We start from the raw sequence: 23,650 nt of genomic DNA, 5'->3' as shown, positions 1-23,650 counted from the left end.
CCTTTTGAAGCTTTTACACGACTTCATTCTAGTTCTCCCGCTCCCGTCTGTCCGTGTCTCTCTGCTAAACTTTTCTGAACGGGACTGTGATCTTCGCCACTCCTCGAAACTCCGATGAATCATTGACGATAATAGTTTCAGCGAACATCAGAGTTGGCCAGAGGACAGTGAAACTAAAAATGTTGCATGAGTCTTATCGTTCTTTAAGCACATCAGCCATCAGCAAAGCCATTTGGCAACAGGCCTGTAGCCCAGGGATATCAACTCCACAGTCCTGTAAGGACAAGCTCAATGTGACTAGAGGTTTATTTTTAGAATTTTTCATCTTCTAAAAGTTAGGTTTCATTGCTTTTATTTACATTACTGCGGTTTACAATGATGGTTGTTTTTGTGGGTCGTATAAGTCCGTGGCCTGATGTTTCTTTAGTTCTTCCTTAATCATCCTGTGAGCAAATTTGCAGTTGAGAGAATCAATAAATCCCATTACAATTCGTGAGCCCCTTATTTGCCAAAATCAATGGAGGCTCAAAGCCTTGTAGTGTATTTCCAGCTTCCCTCCATCTATTCACCCTGCCAGCTTTTTCCATACTCATGCCTTATTTATGCATGAGTCACTGTCTGAGGGTTTGAGCTGTTTGAATAAATTATTAGATGTGCCTAATTAGCAGATACTGAGTGTACTTTAGTGTTAACTGTACGCTTTGGTCCATTACAACATCCATTAATGCAGTGAAGCAGAGGACGTGAGGACATGGTATTTATTTCTGTTTAGGAGGCATCAGTCTGAAGAAAGACAACCAGAAGATCAATTGTTGTATTTTAAACCATAAATCAAGCACTTAAACATTATAATTGTAGCTGTAAACACCAGACTAAAATCAAATAAGGGAAAAACTGTGATTCCCAGGTTAACACTCACAATTACAAAGCTAAGACCATTTTGTTTGGCAAGAATATTCATGCTCAGTTTATCATGTTAGGGTGCTGCCATGTATACAACATGTCATGGCAATCTATCTGATAGTTGCGGTATTTCAATCTGGTGCAGCAGCGGCCACGGCAAGTTACAAAGACTATCAAACTTCTATGTTAGTCTTCCAAGGCCCATATAGAAGCTGGAGGTGGTGACATTGAACAGTATATGGTGGATATGTAAGACAAAAAACAAGGTTGAGGGCAGAGCAGTGAGCTTGGAATAAAAAATACACTCAGGGTTTATGCTTTTCTCCTGTGGCAAGTGAACCGATCCTGAAGTTGTTGAAGGTGTTGGAGGGATGTGGAAACCTTATATGTGAATGAACACACACTCAAACAGACTCTTTCACACACCCAGCTGCCTTTGACATTAGAGCCTCCAGAAAGGCCACACTGATAGATGGGGCTGTAGCCAACCGGAGAGAAGATAAATGTTGCCTGAGCAGAACGCAGTCCCATTGCACGGACCTTTTAACCTCATAAAACACACCGAACACACACACACACTCACAAAATTAGCCGGCAAAGTGGGGACTGAAAGGGTAATCGAGACATCTGAAGTGGCAAAAGGATAGAAACAGGATGTAACAGATCCTCTGCGTCCCTGTCTGTCGTGAGCGCACCCCTACACACTGCCCCACTACAGAATGAAACCCCGGCCAATCAGTCCCCAGGATTAGGGGGTGCGTCAAGTGGGAGCTAACCGCGACCTTTGTTCTATTCTATTTTTTTAATAATAACTTTATTTATAGAGAACTTACAACAGAAACAAATAGTTAAAATACTGAAGTACATAAATAGATAACACCAATAATAGCTGGCACCCCAAGTAATTCATTAAGACCCTTACTGAGAAAAGTAATGTCTGAGATGTTTCAGACAATTCAGTCCAGAGCCTTGAGGCCCTGATGTACAACACTTCTCACGTGCCGGTATCCTGCTCTGGCCGCCGGCGGCAGCCCCAGCGCCTCAAACATCTCCAGGAAGGACTGAGGGTCGTCCGCCTCCGACATTTTGTGGCGTGTTATGCCTGCCAACGGGGAGCAGGCCTCGGGGGACGGAGCTACCGTCGGCCGGGAGATGAGATGCTCCATCTGGTTCTGGAGCATCCCCAGGAACTGCCTATTAAAGGCCGCCTGCTCCCGCTGCATGGCCGCGACATCCCCCATCATCTGTCCGAGTGCTACCGCCGGCTGCATCGGGTTCTGGTCCCGCTCTTGGTCCATGACGAGTTTAGTTGGGCGCCAGTGTAACAGATCCTCTGCGTTACCGTGAGTTCCTCGTCATGAACACAAGGGGAATCAGGCAGGTGTCTTTCAATGTCTTTCTTTATTGCTCCACACACGTCAACAAACATAAACTTAAATCATACATCAAGCAACTAGCTTGGTTACTCTGAGGTTATAAGTCCGGGAGTGATCGCCTGGTTCCCGGGCCCCCCCCCTGCGCCCCGTGCTGATAAAGAGGAGAGAGTCATTAGTTGAACTGGAACACCTGTGTACAATCAGACTCTCTCCCTGGCACCGATCCCAGAACCCCATCCCCACTCCCTCCCTCCTGCAGCCGACGCTGACCACGCCCCACTACCACACAGGAATATCTGGCAAAAAGTCTCCAATCTGTAACTTGAGAAATAAATGTACAAAACAGCTAATAAACCCCCAGGAAGGAGCGGCCACAGAATTAGATAGAGATGATTAATAATGCTGAATATTTTAATGTTTAACATCCATCAGAGTGTGAGATTAAATGGGTCTCAGTAATAGTTCTTACAGACTAATTGTGCCAAGAGACTCATTTCCTTGGAGAAGACCACGGCTGCAATTAGTGTGCCATGTACACAAAAACAATTAGAAGGCTTCCCAGGGACAAGTGTAATGACTTGTATGGTCACGTGCATTTACAAGCAAACCAGAAATCCTATGTGTACGTAGGTTGATCTTGAAACCCACTGTCATTAACCCATTTGAGTAATGGGAAAACAAGGACCGGGGGGGGGAAACTGTTCATCTCAACAAGCCGTGTTTTTAGTTTTGAATTTCTAATTGTTTTTATTAAGTTACTCAGCAGGGTGAGATATGTTTTTGCTCTGTTTCCAGCACAAATACGAGACATCATGATATTTATCCTTCCAAGAAATCCAGTTTAAAACAATGTATGTGTATGAATGTGTCTCAATTGTGATGTTCGCCCTAGTGAAAATCAAAAAGTCCCGATTTGTGAGAGTATGGCCTCACTTTCCTTAAATCAATATAAACACTGGCATGGAGCTCAGAAATACGACTCCCACTAGTCGCCAGGATAAACACACGAATAAAGCTTCAAGGAATTTTCTTTTAACTTGTAGGTAATCCATTTTTAAACCACGGTACTGTAGCCTTTGAAAGGGTATTCCAAACCATTTGTTATTGGACTTCCATAAGACTGGATGTTTTTAAAAGAAAGATAAAAAACCAAGAAGCTGCTAAGACCAAAATATTCCGAATTGTAGTCTTTAGTGTTGGTTAAAGGATAGAAGTTGAGATATTTTATATTTTTCTTGATGTCATCAAATACAAGATCAAAAGCCAAAGTTAATGGTTCCCACTAACAAGGGCTGTGTGTGTATATCTAAAGCCCTCTGTGGGCTCCATTCTTGTCCAATACCTCTCTGTCATGGATTTGTGGTCTTGGAGCTCAAGCCAAGATAAGCTCCTCATGATGTCATCGGGGTTATTTTCTTTGGTTGACAAATCATCCACAGTGGACATTACACAACTGCTTTAACAGTCTGAGTGGAACTCCTAATGATGAGGAAACTGAGAAAATGACGAGTTTCTTCAACTATTTTAATATTTTGGTTTCTAGACAAATTGCACGTTACTGGTGCAATAGAACTGCTGCTTTAGAGCTCTTTTTCATGTGGATTAGCTGAGTTCATTATTAAAAACGAGTGTATTGGGTGTATTTATTAGATTCTTCAAAGACTGCTTCATTTTGTCCAAATGAGCCAGGTTTGTTTTAGAAAGTCTAGAAACACTTTTAGCCCACATGATATCTGCTCTGATGTTGTGTCTCTGTGAAGAAGCTGCAGTTAGCATCATATTTTTCTTCTAATCAACTTTATTTAAACAGTGAGCCACAGCCAAAAGCCAAATCTTCAACTCAGGCTTCGCAGGACTGAAATAAATGGCCAACTGTGAAATAGAGAACAGCACAAAGGAGCCAGAGCCCAATGAGTAATGGCTGTAAATACATTTTAGTTTGCAGCTCTGCGATAAGAGATTATAATTGGACAAAATTAAGATTGTTAAATTAAAGCCATAATTATGTATTTATCTACTTTTAGACCTTTTACTCACAGCAGCAAGTCACAGAGAGGGAAGATGACATTCAACACAGTGTGTAAAGCATAATTCAAAGGACATTTTAAGTGCCCCCCCCCCACACCCCTTTGCCTACTGAGGCAGCAGTACCCTTGGAAGTTCAAGTCTTTTGGAGATTAAAAGACTTTAAAAGGCCTGATTACATCAATAACCTCCTGTAGAGAAGTGTTACCACTTACTGGGATTCAGACTTGCACCACAGTGACGTTGTATACAGTGTTTGTTCTTACAAATGACTCTCAGCATGTTGCATTTCAATTATGAACTCCCAGATGCTACATTGTAGCTAAACATTTTCATTGTCGACACAGACATGATGAAATCTCATAAACATGCCGCCTGTATCAATCCCACCCAGGTAAATAGATTACCCATTAGAATTAAGTTGTGAATCGAAGCAGTAAGGCATGATGGGACCATATGTGAGGGGGGGGGGACCGAGCCTTCTGAAAGACAGGAGAGAGAAACGTGGAGTAAGGTGGGGATGGGTTTTTTAGACAGATGCTGATCTTATTACAATCACACCACATGGGGTGAAGGTGGGATGGACATTGCAATTTGCTTGCTGGAACATTTCCCAGCTCCACGGACAGCCTCCTTTTACACGCAGCCAAAACACACAAACAGGGACATGCAGCAGATGCTTGCCTGCCACACACACACACACACACACACACACACACACACACACACACACACACACACACACACACACTGTTTTCAGCATAAAATGATCAGTTTTTCATCCAGTCACTCCAGTGACCAGTGGACTCAACAGTAGCTGCACCTTTTGGAGAGCCACGAATCATTTCACTCAAAGGAAGGTATGAGCATTTCCACTGTAGCAGGATTGAACCATTTTGACAATGAACCACGTGTGTGTTAAAATTATCAAAAGGTAGGGCTGAATCACTCAGGAAGATGCATTAGAGACATCTCTGCAATCTTGCCTGCTCTGGTTGTCCCTTGTCCCACCTCAACAAGACCTTAACACTTCACCTCTTCTCCTGTCAGTTCAGTGCTGGTGGGTGAAAATAACACAGGAGCTACAAAGATGAAGGAACTCCTGTAAAACTACTCACTCATCTTCTAGTTCACATCACCCAGATGCATCCTTATTAGGCCCTGCATGGTCTAGCCTGTCCCTGTATTGATGAGCTTTTGAGTGGGTCATTGTAGCATCTAGTCTGCCCTCAGATCAATATGGGAGAATGAAGAAGGAGTAACTGCGAGGACAACAACGGACAACACAATTTGATACGGCCAAGTCCAAAGCAAGTCAGAACAACAAATCAACTACTGTTTCCATGGCCAAGAATAAAATGTCAGGCTCAACACATGGGCTACATTAATTTGTCACCCATGGATTAAGTTCTAACCCCTCATGCTCCTGATAAATCAAAACATTGATGTTTTTAATGACATCAGTTTGACCTGAAGCGAGGAGACACAGTCAATTCTATTCCTCCTGAATTCTAACGAGGTCATTTTAACGTTTTTCAGTAGAAGTGAATAAACTTTAGATTGCAAAATAGTCTACAAATTACAAGCTGGAGACACAAAAGGGAGATGACAGTTTCAACTCTGTCCTTTCTCCCACAGTCTGCAACAGTCGAGTGAGGAACGGCAGCTTCAAACAGTTGGGGGAGTTTTCAAACTGCCAGCAGCTTATGACAGCTATCTCATGTTCTAACACTAGACTGGATTAATCCCGCTAAGTCCTGACGTCTACAGTCAACTCTTTCCATGCAAGTCTGGTCGTTGAGAGAATAAAAGGAGGTTAAGAGTACACTTTGCACTGTGCTAAATGTCACAGGCAGTTTCTTTGGAGTGTTATTCATGAGGTCATCTGCAGTGCCTTTAAATGGATCTGGTGGCTTACCCGACCTGTTGCCTGTCAGGACAGCTTCTCCTCTATCTGTTGTCACTTGCTGAGACAGGGCATCAAAGAGCAGAGGCCTTTGAAAATCCCACGGCATGTTGTTTGCAGTCTCCTCGGCATACACCACCGTCTTCATCCGCACATTCACTTACTTCAAAGATGCCGAGCTCAATGACAGCAGAGTTGATTTAGCTTTTATGGATCTTTTAGCTTTTTGAATTAGCTTCAGTTCATTTACAAGGTGTATTATGTTATGTCACTTATGCCTTATCTCTGCATACAGCTGTATCACAAATCGCATTCATTTAAGAATAAAAGGACATTTTTATCATCTTACTTTGAAGTTCTTACCTCAAAGAGCTGAGCTGAACTATAAAGTAAACACAGATATTGTGTATAGCGTTGCATTTTCCATTTGTCATTTCCAATGTCAGCTCAGATTGGCTTCATGCCCACCTCAAAGGATTAGCAGTATAGGTATTTGATGGATTGACATTTGGGATTGAAGGTCTGGTGGCTTGACAGCGTGTGTCACGGTTTGAGGTATTATTTAGAAGCTTCTACTTTCCATGATTGGTTGGAAAGTTGTTCATCACAACGGCACAAATATTGTTATTGAGAAACATATGACGGCGTTTCTTTTCAGACAGGAGCAAGGTCATCAGTAGAGAGAAACACACACAACTTGGGGACATAATGAATTGGATACTTCAGAAATGGAAGTCTGGCATGGATACATTTTCTTGTACAACAACAAAACAATTAATCCAATGACATGCAAAACCAAAAGTAAAATATACAAACAAAGCAAGAGGAAACACTCCTGCAGAGATAAATAACGAGGACAAGGAGTCTGGAGGAATGTTTTTTTTTCCTCTCAACATCAACGTGGAATTGTAATCAATTACAGGTTTTGTTGTTCGGTTAAGTTGCGGGGTTGGGAAACTCTTAGGAATGACAGGCATTAGTTATTTTCCTTTCATTACCAAATCAAATGGTGGCTGTGTGCCCTCCGCTGGAGCTCATCGAGAGTCTGAGCTGAATCCTCTTCAACTTCTGTTCATTAGACTGTATTCAGTGCTGATAGGATTTGGTTTCCCACAACACTTGTTTGAGTATTTTTGTTTCAAAAACCCTCTCTCTTTCTTTTCCTGTAAAAACAACTTTTTTTGGGATGATCCATACTGAACTCTAACAAGGCTACATAAAGGCATCCAACGAAATGATAACTCCCCCCATCATATCAAACAGCAATTGATCAATAATGTTTAATTAACAATCAATATCATATTATAGCAATAGTAGTAGTCGGTGTGTTGTTTGATTTCAATTTCACAATGTGAGAGAAGGAGGTGTGTGTGTGTGTGTGTGTGAAAGTGACTGATTGTATGATACTGTAATGTAATATTCTGGCCTCAAGATCAATAATCAGTTTCCCTCTAGATCTGATTCAGTTTCCAACGATATCTGACAAAAATGCCTTGAACTGTGAGACGTCACGTCACCAGCTAGGTGCCGACTTTGTCTGTTTGCCAGTGAATGTTGGGCTTGTGATGGATTCTTTTTAAAATAAAGGATAACGAGAGCAGTGAGAGTGAGTAAAAACAGTAAAGCTGAGGTTAGTAAAACCAAAACAAAGAGCTGAAAGATGCTAAAAAGCTCTGTGGAACTGAGATGAAACTGGAAGTGATCATCTGTAGACTCATCACGACAAGAAACCTATTTGCATTACACAAAGTCACTTGATCCACCGTTAAAATTAAATATTTAAAGGTGCAGCTTCGAACAGAAAGCTGTTGTTTTCTTCATAGCTGGATAAGTGATAGATTAAATGAGTTTGTAAATATGCGGGACTCCGTTCAAGTAAGACGTAGAAAGACTATGCGGCTCTAGGATTTTGAAGACAGTAATTTTGTATTATTTTAAAATGCATTTTTTGCAGAAAACTGAGTCCCATATTATGTCCTCTAATATAAAAGAGGACCAGTGTGGCATTTATGAATTCTGAACAGACTGTTAGGAAAAACCTGACATATATTAATTATTAAAACAAATGTATATGTACTTTCTCGCTTGTGCTTCAGTCCTGCTCCTTGCCCACTCGCTGCTTCAGTGCGCTCGCAAAACATCACAAAAACTAGAATCTCTGGTATGATGATCAAAGACATTGCCTCGTTGCGTGTATTTCTATTTTTGTCCTTCGAGATGAAAAAGACCCAAATGTCCCTCAAAACTGCCGGGAGAGGAACAAAACAAAATTTGTGTAATGCAGCTGACCCAGACTGACCCAAGTGCAGAGGAAACAGTAACACTGGCACCAGCTCAGCAGTACTGAAGCAATTTATAAGTAGATGTGATCAAAAGGGCCCATTAGCATTTTAATTCATTTTTCCAGCACTTCAAAGTTCACAGTCTGAAAAACATTTTTATCCCCCTATAATTATGACGTAACATGTGAGTAGACTTGCTATTGTGTTTGGATCACATAGGTATCAAACAGCAATAGAACACGCACACATGGACCCAATTAGACCGAAAATATTCTGGACTTGTTTACTGGTAGCCATGAAGCTTTGTTCATTTTAACTACCCATACCCATTTATAATATTAAGTGGGAAATACAGACACACACCGGAATAATACAGATGCAGAACTTTACTTATTCCTTAATATACTGAGCCCTTTGTACTTCAAGCACAGTTTCATTTTAAGCAAAAATCAGCTTGAGAGACAAAACAGGAGGAGAAATTCAAAAGATTTGGAGTAAAAGCAGAAGGCAATGGAAAATAGTCAAGTGGCAGAGTGTTTCATCGGAGGCAGCACCTGCACCTGCTGTACTGACACGGACAGAACACATGATGAAAGCCATGAAAGTCAATGCGCACAATAAAAGCAGCAGAATTAGGTTTGAAAGGAAGCTAAAAGGCTGAAGTGTCCTTAGCCATTTAAACCCAATGGAATCAATATTGTGTCGTTAAGAGCAAGTACTGTATATTCATGCTCGAGTACCACATACCTCAACTGTGCATAATGGAGGCACTTCTGTCAAACAAGACATAATTTCAGTTCACAACACTGACCTGGTTAAAGATGGTTCTTCAAGGACTCTGCATTAAATGGCTGTATCTACGAATACATTACAGCAAGAAAACAATAATGATTAGTTGATAAGAAGTACCAAATCAAATGAAAGATTAAATATTGAAATAAGTAATTTAGTAAATTCTCAATTAGGATGGTTCGACTGTTAAATCAACATGATATTTGAATGGTTTAACAGTAACCTTCTTAATCTCACAATCAGTAATGCCCCCAGCCCTTTGCTTCCTGCTGTGTTCAAGGAGCTGCTCTCGCCAGCCTTGGACTGTCAGTCATATATCCTTCATGTTAGTGGATGGGACATGGACCAAATTAAAAACCTCAGATAATTCATACTCAAAGATGGTCAGTTTTGATAGCTGTTATCGTGCTGTTGTATGTTTTAATTTCTCCAGTGAGTCATTTGATGTTATAAAAATGCAATAAAACGATTGACATTTTATTTTGGCCTCATTTTTGGATAGTGGGGGGGAGTAGACATGTCATACATCTGTATTTATAGTCTGCACTAATATGTTTTTATTTCAAAGAAAAACGAGATGGGCATTTTTGCTTTCTAATGGAAATAATCTCTGTCCATATTTACACTCCAGAAAATTAATATCACATGACCATCCACATACACTGGGCATGCACGCGTCAGTGTAAACAGGAAGCTTGTTGGTTGCACACTCGACCAATCATGACCAGGGATTTCTTTTTCTTGAAAATCAAGGTGGAACTGTTACTAACGGTCATAAAAAGCTTGTTTGCATCCACCATTGGTTGCCGAGGAAACCTTTTGTTTACTTGACGTACTCTTCTAGATTTAGATACAGCCCCGCAGATTTTTTAATTAAATGGCACCAATAGCGTCAGAGGTAAACATTGCAAAAGTACTGATGTTCAAAACTAACAGTGTGGATGCAGCCTAGAAAACTGCACAAAGGAGTTAAAACCTTGTGTCAATCAACATCCATTAGCCTGCAGCCCGAGAATTGGAAGAAAACTGCACACAGTAATGATAAAAAAAATGATGAAAGGCTAGGATCAATACAAATTGTAAATTGGATGGTGGTGCCACTCAGCTGGCAAATAATGAGAAGAAGATTCCTTGAAATTAAACTATTTTTGTTCTGAGAGTAGATCAAGATGTGTGAGGTAGTGATGCCGTGCTTGCGAGTCTCGCCCGGCCCCCTTTGCTTTGGGTCCAGTGAAATGCGACACGTGGATATAAAGATATCCACGCTATGTTCCTCCACCTTGACACAAATAGCCAAGGGGAAAGACATGAAATGAAAAGACACAGGAGAGATTATAGGAGAGCAAAGAGGGAGAGAAGGATAAAAGGGAGCTAATAAACCCAACCTCTGATCTTGTTAGAGTGAAATCAGAACGCTAAAGAACAGTTGTTCAACAGGTGTGGGGGGAAACACACCAAAAGAACAGTAAATTGGAGACGAGAAAGCTGCGTTTACTGGCAAACCCAGAGGAGCAAGAGCTCTCCTGTGTTTTCCACTGTTGGTCTGCTTTGATCAGATTTGAGTTAGTTTGGCCCAGGAATAATAGAGGAACAGAGAGGAATCGCAGGTTATGCAGAAAAGTACATTTACTGGTCCACTGCCTGAAGGAGAGTGTGAGAAGTGGTGTGGGGCTACAGGAGGACAAGGCTGAGGTGTGAGGGAGGGGGGAGGGGGGGCACTTTTATTAAGGCTGGTGCTGCACATGAGAGGTTTTCAGTGAAACAACTTCTTACGTTGAGTTTCATCATAATAACAGTGTTGTGATGTCATGTTAATAATTGTTAATTATAATGTTTACAATAATGTTTTCAGAGGCTTAGCCATCATTTATTTTTTATTTTAAGAGGAATACCTTACAACACAATAAATCTCAATCTCGACACTTGGCATTTAATCACTCCCTCCATTTACCTTGAGAATCCAGCTCTGCCAACATGGAAATAGATCCCTGAAGAGCACACCAGTTTGAAACTTAAAGCACCTACCAGAAACATTATTATGTCAACAATGGATCACATGACTCATGTTGTATGTACAGTATAAAGCAATATTTACAGCTTCTGCTCTTCGGCACACAACATTTGATCCAAACAAAGGAGGTTATTTGTTCACCCTTATCTTTTCTTTTTACGACAGGACAACTTTTAACTAAACCTGGGGGAGGGATGTAGACTGGGTCAGGGAAGAACCTATTTAAGTTTGGTGCGGATCCTGATCAGGGAGCAGATCCAGGATTTTCTTTTTAACTTTCTTATTCAACTTTCTTTTTTGAACATGTTCACTGATTTCCCAAGGGGTCATTCATGGATGTAGATGGAAACAAATCTGACAGATTTATGGAACAGATCCATGAGTGTGTGAGATTTGGTGCAGCTTGATAGAATTTAAAGACACTGTTGGCGGATGTATGCGCTCTACTGAGGGCCGATTTACATAGTTTCTGCAGCTTTGTTACATATGTATTTTTTTCGTGGATGCCATCTATAGAGGTTAAATACTTGCTTAAACAGCCAACTGTTCGCGTCGTCATTTTCGGAAGGTGGTCGCTGCACCCTCTAGTGTTGTTGGTAGAATGGCTCCTCCTATACCTACTAACCACTGCTGCAATTGTGTTTCACTTTAAGCTCAGTAGCCTAGTTATGCTTTTGTTTTTACTTGTACTTGTACCATCTGGGTTTCTTACTTGTTCAGTCCCTTTGCAAAACTGTGTGTGGTAGCTATAGGTAGCTGCTAACTAGAGCAGTACATATGAGGATCTTTGGGTAATATCGCTGACTCTCTGTCTCTTCTCCAGACTATTCCTAGCATTTTGTATGTAAACATTGGGTTATTTCAAGAGTAAACAATAAGCTCATGAATAAATAAGCCATCATTAGAAGATCTATTGTTTCGATTTCTTACTCTTCTGAAATTACAATTAGCAATGCCTCATGTAGATTGTGGATAAAACTGGGCTTTTATTTGAAAAAGACAAATGAAGGACAACTTAAGATGATTGTAGTGCTCGGTTCTATGTTTGAATAAGCAACAACACAAGCATGACAAAGTGCAGGAACAGTTCTTCCTGGAGCCTGATCAAAAGTTGAGCTATGCTCATTAAACTTGCTTTGACTTGCAGGTCTGCTCTGCGACACACTGTACATTACAAGCACAAAGTCTTGCAGCACGTGTTCTGAGGTCTTGATCCATTGATTCGTCAAAGTTTGATGAAGAGACATTTAAATATGAGATGGGATCAAAGTCCTAGTCAAGGTTTTCTCTTTGACGCATCCCTGGGGTGAAACAACTCGCAGCTCATCCCATATTCTGTGATGCAAGAATAATTACAATTGTCTTTCTCTCCGACTTTTAAAGGGAATATTTGCCAGCGACCTTTCCTTACCTCCCTTTGTTCTATCATAGAACAAAACCTCAGCCCTACTGTAGCAAACATCCAGGGGATGTAGACACGTGGAGAAGCTCCTGTGATCTTGTCTGCTTTTATAAGACAAGTTCAGGTTCATGGAGGAGAGAGGTGAATGCATTATAACGACTCTTTGGTTAGTGACTTGGAGTCTCATGAGAAGCCTGCCGCATAACATGTAAGACACATGCTGCACAAAGGCATAACCTCCATATGACATTTCACAAACACCACAGAAGAGAGAACTACAAGTTCTTTTAGCTTGATTATATTTGTTTAACAAACTGAAATTGTAAATTAGTTATACTGTCCTTTCAAAAATTACTGTTATAAAGTAACTGATAAATGTATATGTGTTTATGTCATGTCAGGGAAATAAACTAAATCATATACAGTATGTTTTAATAACATGAACATAACTTTTATTCATCAAACTGACTTCATTTTAAAGATTTGGGATCATGTCAACACATGCAAATAATCAGTTTTTTTATTTATTTCTATTTTATTTTATTATCACTTTAATGACTATCCAACTTCTCCTATTTGAAGGTGCTTCCAGCAGAGAGCAGGTTATTAACCCATAATCCACTGCGTGTTTCTAGATTTATTTAAACAGACTGTAATCCTTGTTTCTTTGGTCACAAGTTGACATCCAAATATTAAAGAGGGTTTCCAAACATTCCAGGTTTGTTTTGATGATATAGGTTACACGCTGTGTATTGTTTTACAGACACAGTTCATGTCGTGAGTAGCACAGATGTTTATTCCATCAGCAACAACACAATAATACCAGATGGTAACCAACAGTTTCATTTTACTCGTCAACAGCCACATGGAATATCTCAGTTGTATTGTTATACCACATATAAATGACAAAATATGCACTATATCTGCTCCTAAAATCAATCAATAATCAAAGGCATGATATTGATTTATTTATTGATATTCAGGGATCTCAGATTTAGTGAGTCAGTATTCAAGTCCTTTCAAAAGGATCCACACTTGCAAGTTAAACCTAGCGTCTATAGCAGCAAAGGAAAAGTCCTGCATGTTAAAGCAGAAATCCTTAATATCTCAGTCCTGGTTGATATGGCAACACGAGTATTTCCCCTCTTCAAAGCAAGTACAGTTAAATACTACAGCGAAAACATGAGCAGCATTTTTCTCAGAGGTACAACAGAGGAGCAATTAGTGTATCTGTTTACAGGGCAGCCAAACAACCTCACACTTCTTTAATGAAGAAGTCGGTCAGTAATTGGCGTTCTTCCACGATGCCATGAGCGACCACCATCTGATTTACTGCTGCACGTGTCTTGTATTGTTTACCACACAACAGCAGGGCGCAGGGAAGTCAGTTAGGTACTTTGCTAATAATGACTGTTGTCTGGAAGAATTTACTTTTAAGGAACAATCAGTGTCAGCGCTAAGTCCTGTTACTGCTTCACGTGAAAAGGCACCCCAGGGTTACCACACATAAAGACAAATAATGTGAACTGAAAAAGTCTGTGAAGCAACGGCAGTAATTTAAACTGAAGTGATATCACTTAGTTAAATTAAAATCATGTAACACTGAAATACTGAACATGCTGCATCACTTCCTGCGAATCTCTCGTTTATGTGAATGGAAACGCTAAATGCAGGAGGAAAGAAAATACAAAATGGAAAGGTCATTACTAAAACTTATTTGAATGCTGTCGAAAAATTGCCCACCATAAATCATATAGAGAAATGGAGACTCATTTCGTGAATGATTGAAGGTTATAATTTGAAGCTTTTGCAGCAGAGACTTTGACATGACTCCATGTGAACCTTTGGATTTCCTACTGTCTGTGTAATAGCAGTATGAGGCTGCAGCCATATTATTTTTAAAATGACATTCTGAAACAAATTAGATTTTAATTAGGATAAATTTCAGCATATGCCTGGAGTGATAACTCTTAGATTTATAATTTAAAATTTAAACGAAATTATACACATTTGCTGCATGTGGACACTGTCACCATCTACCCGGTGCCAATTATGTAAATTACTGTAGCGTAAAATGTGAACATTAAAAGAAATAAATGAAAAGCTGAAGAAACTGTCCCATCTGCGCAAATGTTCACATGTAAACAGAGGCACATGTGTGCATGCACATAATACTGACACGCTTGTTATTAGTGGTTTGTGTGTTTTGGTGTCGCTGCATGTGTGGATGAGGCTTGTGGAGCTGCAAGGCGGAGATAAGGACCAGCCGGGGTGTTGTGTGTGGGTTAAGCCTGGCAGGATAAGCCAGGCCTGCATGTGTCCTGCCAGAGAGGGAGCCGAAAGGCAGAAGCAGTAACCGCCAGCGCCACAGACTCACAGGCCCTCACGGTGCAATATAAAATGTGCTTTTAACACATATCTTACCCACAGAAGCTCAAAAGAGCAAAGATACAATTTCAGACTTACCCACCTCTGCGGGCGTCTCTGAAGTAGAGAAGTGTATTCCAAATTTAAATTGGCTGCCGTGCAGGTTGAAGGTGGGCCAGGCTGTGTGAAATACATAATAATAACAGCTCTAATCACCACAATAATTACTCTGTAAATCTTTCTGAGGGTTATGCCATGGAGATTTACACTCCTCTGCTTGCTTCTCTTTGCAGTCAGCATTATTGAATCTGTTACTACTCTACTTCAAATATTTTTTATATAATAATGCAATTCTTTGTAGATGCAGGAAGAAGGAAACATGCTGAAGTTAGATTTTTTTTTTTTTTGTCCCGCTGAATAATTTACATCTGTGGAGTAACAGGAAATTTCAGTGGAAACCGCTCTCGGTCAGTGAACCTTTACTACCTCAGCAGAATGAGATCCACTCTTGTCTCTGATGAGCTTTTGATGATGAGGCCTTGGCAAAGAGGGGCAAGTACGCACTTCTCTGCCCGATGGCTGCTGCTGCCAAGTGGGCCGCAGGGTAGTTTGGCTGCCACTGAGGGAGCAAAGGAGGTGGAGTGGAACGGGACAGTAGCAGAAATGAGGAGGGGGGTGATGAAGGAGAGACATCAGTGGGAGGACGCACAGCCAAGTCACCAGCAGGCCCAAGTCAACAGGTGAACAGTTTGACTGAGGACTGGGGGAGCGGAGTCAGTCAGGTCTCTGTTCTTACCACTGCTATTCAGAAAGCAGAAGATTATTGCTGAGAGCATTAAAGAGACAGTCAGCAGCTTCAGCCCCTCAAAGCTGTTGGTATTAATGATGCAACCACACTGTCATCAAATAGCCACAATATTTATGTCCCTCTTGCCGTTGATAAGGAATTCGTCTTTACTTTTTTGCCCAGAGTTATTTGAGTGAACTACTCTGCTGTAAAGAAAGCTGGGTAAAGTTCTCAACACTTTACGCAAGACACAATGTGGACTGGTAAAGTTTAAGCACTTACATTTACTCTCGTTTGGCTTACGGTCAACCAGGTGCATTATAGGAGTCAAATATTGTTATAGAATTAAATTATGTATAAAATGTTTAAATAGGCCTGCATTCTGACTGTCACAGTCTCAATCATATTTTCCTGGGTGGCCTTTTCCAAGTAAAACAAACAAAAAAAAACTAAAACAAGCAAACTACCATTGACACTGTGCAGAGAGCAACCCCGTGGGCGTCCTCTAATTTAACACACTGGGATGTACCAGCTTTGAAGGAAAGTGCTTTAAAGCTGCCAGACTGAGCGGCATATAGTTTAAAACTGAAAGTAGAAAAACTGAGGCTATTATTTTCAGACTGTGGTGAATTGACTCACGGTAACTTTAATTTGACACACAATATACCCTATTGATTCTATGCAAGACAATTAAACTGTCACAGTAGATAAAGTATAACAACCCAGTACAGATGAGTCACCTCTGTAGGTATTTTTAACCAAGCAAGCTCAAAACAATGATTCATTACTCAAGCTGCTGCAAAAAAAACCCTGTCCTGTATGTTATGCTGCTACTGACCCTGCACCTATAACTGAACTGCATAATGGATTGTTACTGAACAAACAGTTTACTCACATTTATATTTAATCTTATGAGTCAAAGGTGACTTTGGACGCGGTTTGAATGAATGAATCAGGCATGATGTGTTCAACCTGATTGTGGGTGATTACTGTGTATATTTGAATAGACGCACCAAACAATTCTCCCTGGTACTGAGAGCGGGTCTGCGTCATAGGCTGTTTTTATTTTTTTCTGATATAGAGGACATCACGTCTCAAGGCTCAGTCATCCACCGCTCCACTAACAGTGGGAAAGGTTGATTTTGGCACACGGAGAGCTAAAAATATTCAAACATAGAGACGCTTGCTCCAAAAGTTTTAATCATTCAACTTATCAAGAAGTCCAATCAGTCCTCGGATTGTGGCTGTGCATATTAGATAAAGTCAGGGAAATGAATTGGATTAGGAAAGGGGAGATGGAGTCAAAATGTAGTAAAATGTTGAATGAAAAAGGGAGTGTAGATACTTTCACCAGTTTTCAGGCGAATAGCAGCAGTAATAAGGGCATATGGCCTGCAGGACATTTAATCATAGGCGACTGAATGTTATTTTTCACATACTTGCTTATCGGACACATCAGGAAATGGTGTCTCATTCTGCCAATGTGGCCCTGCTATTTCTGTCACTTATGACGTGTTCCTGATTATGTGCCCAGCATCCCTGTCAAGAAATTGCTATTGCTCTGACCTTTATGTGAGTATTGGATCATGTTTACGCATCACATTAATTTTCCGAGGATGTGCACAACCTACACACTAAACGGATGCAGAATACGCGAAGCAGCCATCTTGTGTACGCGTAATTAACCGCAAGCACGGGCTTATGAGTTATATTGGTAAAACTATAGGACACCTTTCAATTTCTATAATAGAATTACATCAGATTAATGACAGTGTGTTTTGGAGGGAAGCCGGAGAACCCAGTGACACATTTTTACTAAAAGCACGAATAAATAGACATAAATGCACTGAAGTGAAAGGAAAAAGTACCGTACATACTTTTCAGTAAGTAAGTTATTGCTTTTAAATATGTATTAAGAGTATGTTTAAACTATTCCCTAATGCAACAGTCAACTGCATCATTAGCATATTGAAATGTTTGGCTAATTTGCTAAACCTCAATGGAAATAGGTTTTATGTAGCTTCTGATGATAAACGAGTCTGTCAACAACTTCACTTACATTGCCCAACATCAAGCAGAACAGCAGGAGACATAACAAACCAGCGAAATTACTCTCTCATCATTGATTACTTTTTAAAATATATATAAAAAATACAATATGAACAATGTAAAGCTTTAGTGGAGTAGAAGGTACAGATATTTGATGATACTGATATATGCAATGAAATACCCAAAGTACCTGAAAATAAATCCTTTAGTAAGTACAGATACATGAAAAATGTATGGGGGGGCATTCAACTCCACACAGAAAGGCTTTGAGGCCACAGTGCTAACCACTCCGCCACATCCTGGAACATTTTTCCCAACGGAAAGAAAAAAATGCTGTCTTCACATTTTAGTTTTTGTACAGATTAAGCAAACGAGACACAACATCCTAATCAGTGAGCTTTAGAGGGTGTGGTAGATGGATTTTGTGTTTTCTTTGGACAGAGCCAGACGAGTTGTTTGCCCTCTTTGGTGTTTATGCCAAGATCAGCAAACTAATACTGATACATGCATGTAGTAATGTTGTGATATATTATTATGCTATATATATATATTGTTGTATTGCTAATGGAATGTACTGTATATGTCATAGCATGCAGCCATGTGTGCTGAAAGCTGAATTATAAGTGAAGTCGTGAACCACACTGGAAATTAGATGGAGCTAAATATACTGACTATAATATATAATTACTTTAATAAAATAACTCAAATAATTTTTTGTCTCTGTAATACAAACAAGCACACATACTGTGGTTTTTTTTTAACCACAATGAGTCTAATGTGAATAGAGTAATGAAATGTATTAAGCAATGCCATTTCATCTTGTCAACATCTTTTGGGGGATCACCAGCCCAGAATGCTGTAATGTGTGTGTGAGCGGGCGAATGTGACTTGTGTGCACGATAAGACTAGAAAAGTGCAACATAAACAAAGTAAAAAGGCCCAACTAAAGCAAGTAGAACCAGAAATTAGATGGTTCTAAATATTTCCATGGCAATACTCATTATCATGTCATGTGTTATCTCATAGTACTTTGTACCATTTTTTTTTATATCAGCATTTCATTATACAGAAGGTACTGTGATTTACTGTTGACTATGCTGAGATTTATAAAGGCTAATGTGAGCCTGATGACGTGCATTATGTGTGTGTGTCAAATCCAGTGAATATTTCATGCGTTGTTTGTGTAGAGGGGAGAAATCTTGAGAAACATGAATGAATGAATTTGCATGTGACCTACTTCTACTGGTGGTGTTGTTATATGCACATAGAGGTGTATAAATGTGAGCTGTGAGAAGACATTTCAAAGTTGTCATTAAACATTCATCACATATGCTCAGGTTGTAATGGCTCAAATGGATTTAATGGGTAAGATCTTCATAGTGTCGCTATTGGTTGTACAAAGTGTGGGGAGTAGTGACAGCCCATTCTTTATGTTCAAACACATGCAACTCTTTCATTGACAAATCATTTTATCCTATAAGTAGTAAAGTAGCACTGCCAAATACTAATTGAACCTTGAAATGATTTTATTCACAAATATATGCCTCAAAAAATGAGTCTGCAAGCTCCTTAACGAAGGCAGACATCTTCTAATTCAGGAGAAAATCCATCAAAATGGGAGGATGGTGGGAACCAGGGAGAGAAGAGACATGGAGTAGCCTGTAGTGCAGCTTGTTGTGAGCTTGCAGCTTTACAGCTTCACAAGCTAACCATTCCACCTTCCCCAGCGCTGCAGATGCTGTTTGGCCATCCGATAACCAACTGGAGTTTATACCTCTGCCAAAGACCAACAGTCTCCTTAAAATCAATCAAGCTGCACCGAATTTCAAACACTCATAAATATCAATTCCCTAAATGTGCCTGTTTTTTTCCTCTAGAACCATGAATTATTCTCTGAGAAATCAACGAAAATGTTTTTGACCACAATGTTAAAGAAAGGGATTTTTTCCCCCTGGAACAGATTACAATACAACAGCTTTACATACAAATACATGCAGCTGTATAGATGAAAATGTCTGTAATGAAGTAGTTGTGTAAATATTGGAAAGGTTGGTTTTGGAAAGTTACAATAAATGTGTTTTCAAAGCTCAAAAGGTGAAATTAAGTGTCCCTAGAGAGTACCACATGCAGGTGAGTCGACTTCTTAATAAACATAATAGTAACATAGTAAATAAAAATCCACTTCAGGGAGAGCAAAGCCGCTGCGTTTGTGCGTGTGCTGCCATCTTGAAGCCAACGAGCACCAGGCCAACTGATTGCTTTGTCAAGAAGCTAATCGTAGTAAATAAGGTAATCCAATCCATTTAGAGTTTAAATAGCTGTCTCAGCACTTTGAGTTTCGAATGAGTTTTAAAGTTGCAGGAAATGGCGGCAGAAAACTTTCTCTCTTTCTCAAAGTCACGTTTGCGCCTCTGAGATGATTACAAGATCTGCATATATAGCTTGGTGTATATATAGCTCTGTATATGCAGCTGTGGTTCATCTAAAGTGATTATACATAATGTATGAGGATAAACAGTATTTTGGTGTAGAAATTCCCGGGGGACAATGACGGTGAAACCAAAGACAGTTCACAGTTAATCTGATCCTGCCAGGCAATCCTGTTAACTGTGCCCTCCAAATCACAATACAACCATCGCTTCGAGTTAGAATTCCTTGTGTGTGTGTGTGTGTGTGTGTGTGTGTGTGCGTGTGCATGTGCATGTGTTTGTTAAAGCCAATCAAAAAAAAGCTGTGCCAACCTCTCTATGTGCACACAGGAACTAATGACTGCTCTTCTATTTTTACCCGCGTGCTTTTTCCAGTGAGAACATGCTCTGCAAACAGTGCTGAGTGTGTATGCATGTGTGCACTGGGAGGATTTACAACCTCTGTATTAATAGCCACGCTCTGTCCTGTGTCTCCCTGATAGGTAAGATCTGAAAGCTGTGCTGTGCCGAGGAAGAGGAGGAGGAGATGACACAAACGGTAGTGGACTCTGAGCGCCTAATCACCACTGCTGTGAAGGGAGGATGAAGATAGAAGTGTTATTTTTTTTTTTGTATTTGTGGCTCAATTTGCGTGGACGCAACACCAGCATGGAACTGAATGAGGGGCTTGCTGCTGCTGTTTGACATATTGTCCAACATAGACATGTCTGTATTTATTTTGTGACTGCCAGGACCTCCTGTGGCATGAGGAGAGAGATCAGCGTCTTACAACACAAGAGAAGAGACTCTTGTATGTTTACCCTCTTTCCGACTCATGCTGCGTTTGTGGCGGCCTGCATGTGAGAGTGTCTCTGAAACTGTTATTTCTGTAAGTGATAGAGAGGACATGTGTACACAGTGACTGCAGGGGAGTAATGCAGTTGGTTCAAAAGAAATTTGAGGACGACATTACTGAAGCGTCAGTGGTTAGATTTTGCAAAAGGAAAACACAACATTGCAATAACCAATGTCAGTCAACAGAAAGTGAAAAGAAAAGCGTCCACCGTGATTCTGTACATAAAAAATTCCAAACGGTGTCGTGGGCGTACATCTCCAAATATTTTGGGAAATACACTTAATTGTTTTTATTGTTAAGAGTTAGAAAAGAAGCTGGATGTACCACTCTTGTATTGATAAACGATGCATCTCCATTTGTACTTTTACAAAAATGAAGCTGAAATATCCCAGAGACGGGTATCGCCATGTTGTGCTTTTGTAGCCAGAGTCTGCGCGGTACTGATTGAGGTCCTGCTGATACACATGCCCGACCAATCACACGATCACAAGTCAGACTTAGTTCTCATTCACGACATTTCAACCAGTTTTTAAATCATCAAATTACTTGACTATTACTATAATTAGTTAAACTAATTTGATTTACTAAGTAAAACCAAATGTAACATTAAAAAAGATCAGGGTAATAACTACTTAAAATGACAGAAACCATCCTTGAGAGTAACTTATTAGACATCGGCTCTGTCTTTTTATTTTGGTCCAGGTGCTATCCACTAACACGGAGGAGGCAGGGTTTATGACCCACTGAAAAACAAATACTTCAATTGGTAACACACAAATAAATGATATTGTTAAAGGTAACATGTTATTTTCAAACAGTTGCTAAGTTTATAAAAATACCAATTGAAGTCATGTTTTCTTTAAGTGTATATTGCAACCAGCCACCAGGGGGCAATCAAGATGATTCAGCTTCACTTATAGGCATGTTGTCCATCTTTACATACAGTCTGTGGGCTCCAGTCAGCGACTGGTTAGCTTAGCTTATCACAAAGACTGGAACGAGCGGATTACATTATAGCTGTGTACAAAGATATTAGAATACATCTGGCAGCGAACTAATCATCCATTATACCGCTTATAACTTTGAGGCTGAAGCCAACCTGACATAGGGCGAGAGGCAGGGCACACTCTCCACAGGTTGCCAGTGTATCACAGGGCCGACTCACAGAGCCAAAAAACATTCACTCTTATATTCAATTTAATGTCTACAATTACCCTAACACCACTCTGCATGTCTTTGGACTGGGGGGGGGGAAACCCACACAGAACTGGGATTCAAACCTGGATCTTTCTTGCATGTGAGGCGACATTGCCAACCACTGCATTTACTGGTATGTGGCTTTTGTTACCTTTTGACAGTGTTTGTCAGAAAGCTAAGCGAGCCAGCTGCCGATATTAGCATCATATTTACAGTCCAGACGTGAGGGGGATGTCCGTCTTCTCCTCTCACTCAAGAAGGTGAATAACCTCATTCACCAAAGTGTCAAATTATCCCTCTGAAGGAAAGGAGATGCAGAGAAAACAGCCCTGAAGACGACTCGTTTATTTGAATAGATTCGTTGTTTTGCTCCAACGAAAACAACCTGACTCAACCTTCGCAGCAACATAATATTAAATGACTTATTGCTGCACCTGGACTTCTGGTAATGCAGCCGCGGTTTCAGCGCACTTTCTCTCCAAATACCCATTAAAGCTGTTGAAATTCTGTATTACTCCTACATTCAACAAAACCATCAAAAACACTTAAACCAACAACAATTTGATCCAAAGAGTCGTGCGTCTCACCAAAGGCAATGCCGTACATCATATCCCTCTGTGACGTGGAGCTCCATGTTGTCCAAAAAGGATTTAAAACATATCGATGAGCCACATTGTTTTAGTGCTCAACCCACTGTGCAGGTTGTTTTGACTCAGTCTCACCGACACCGTCCTGATGACAGAAATGCTCACTATAGACTGAAGCACCAGATGTGTATCAACATAGTCCAGGTGTTTTGGATGAAAACTATACTCTTGACCCATTTTCATCTTCAGGAGTGTTTCAGGGAGCGTAGAGGTTTCCAGTTCCCCCTTCATCCATTCAAATCTAAAAATCTCTCTTTAAACGTTGTAAAATAGACTCTAAATCCCAATATATCATCTGATGTATTTGATCTGTTTGCATGTTGATGCTGGTATGGAATGCTTTTGTGAAATGCTATCAACTACAACATCCAGACTAAACACTGAAAAAGCCAAAAGAGCATTGTTGTTTTGTCTTTTCTCTGATTGGTGAGGCTCTTCTGGGGTCTTTTATTTGCATCCCATGCCAGGTTGATTGTTATGGCTTGAAATCTTCCCCCTGGATTCGGGAGGTTTGTATGCAAGAGCTTTAAAAACGGGATAAATTCATCCAGATCTCACCATGGGATCTGTACATGGTCTAAAGCCCTTTTTTTTTAGCCCTGGCTTTTTTTCACCCACTGGCTTTGTAGACGCCAGACAAAT

The 23,650-nt window shown here is 40.3% G+C and overlaps 1 protein-coding gene across 1 annotated transcript in view; it reads left to right on the top strand.

Annotated features, from left to right (window-relative positions):
* LOC117753349 (urotensin-2 receptor) overlaps positions 1 to 21,272 on the top strand; it is a 45,554-nt gene extending 24,282 nt beyond the window's left edge. Inside the window, exon 4 of the mRNA XM_034571410.1 lies at positions 20,812 to 21,272. The gene's annotated coding sequence lies outside the window, so the exon portion shown is untranslated. The remainder of the gene's footprint in view (positions 1 to 20,811) is intronic.
* Positions 21,273 to 23,650: the final 2,378 nt, after the last annotated feature.

This window comes from Hippoglossus hippoglossus, chromosome 19 (genome assembly GCF_009819705.1).
Source record: "Hippoglossus hippoglossus isolate fHipHip1 chromosome 19, fHipHip1.pri, whole genome shotgun sequence".
Lineage (NCBI taxonomy): Eukaryota > Metazoa > Chordata > Actinopteri > Pleuronectiformes > Pleuronectidae > Hippoglossus > Hippoglossus hippoglossus.
Note: the sequence above shows the minus strand (reverse complement) of the source record. Positions and strands in the feature narration are given on the sequence as shown.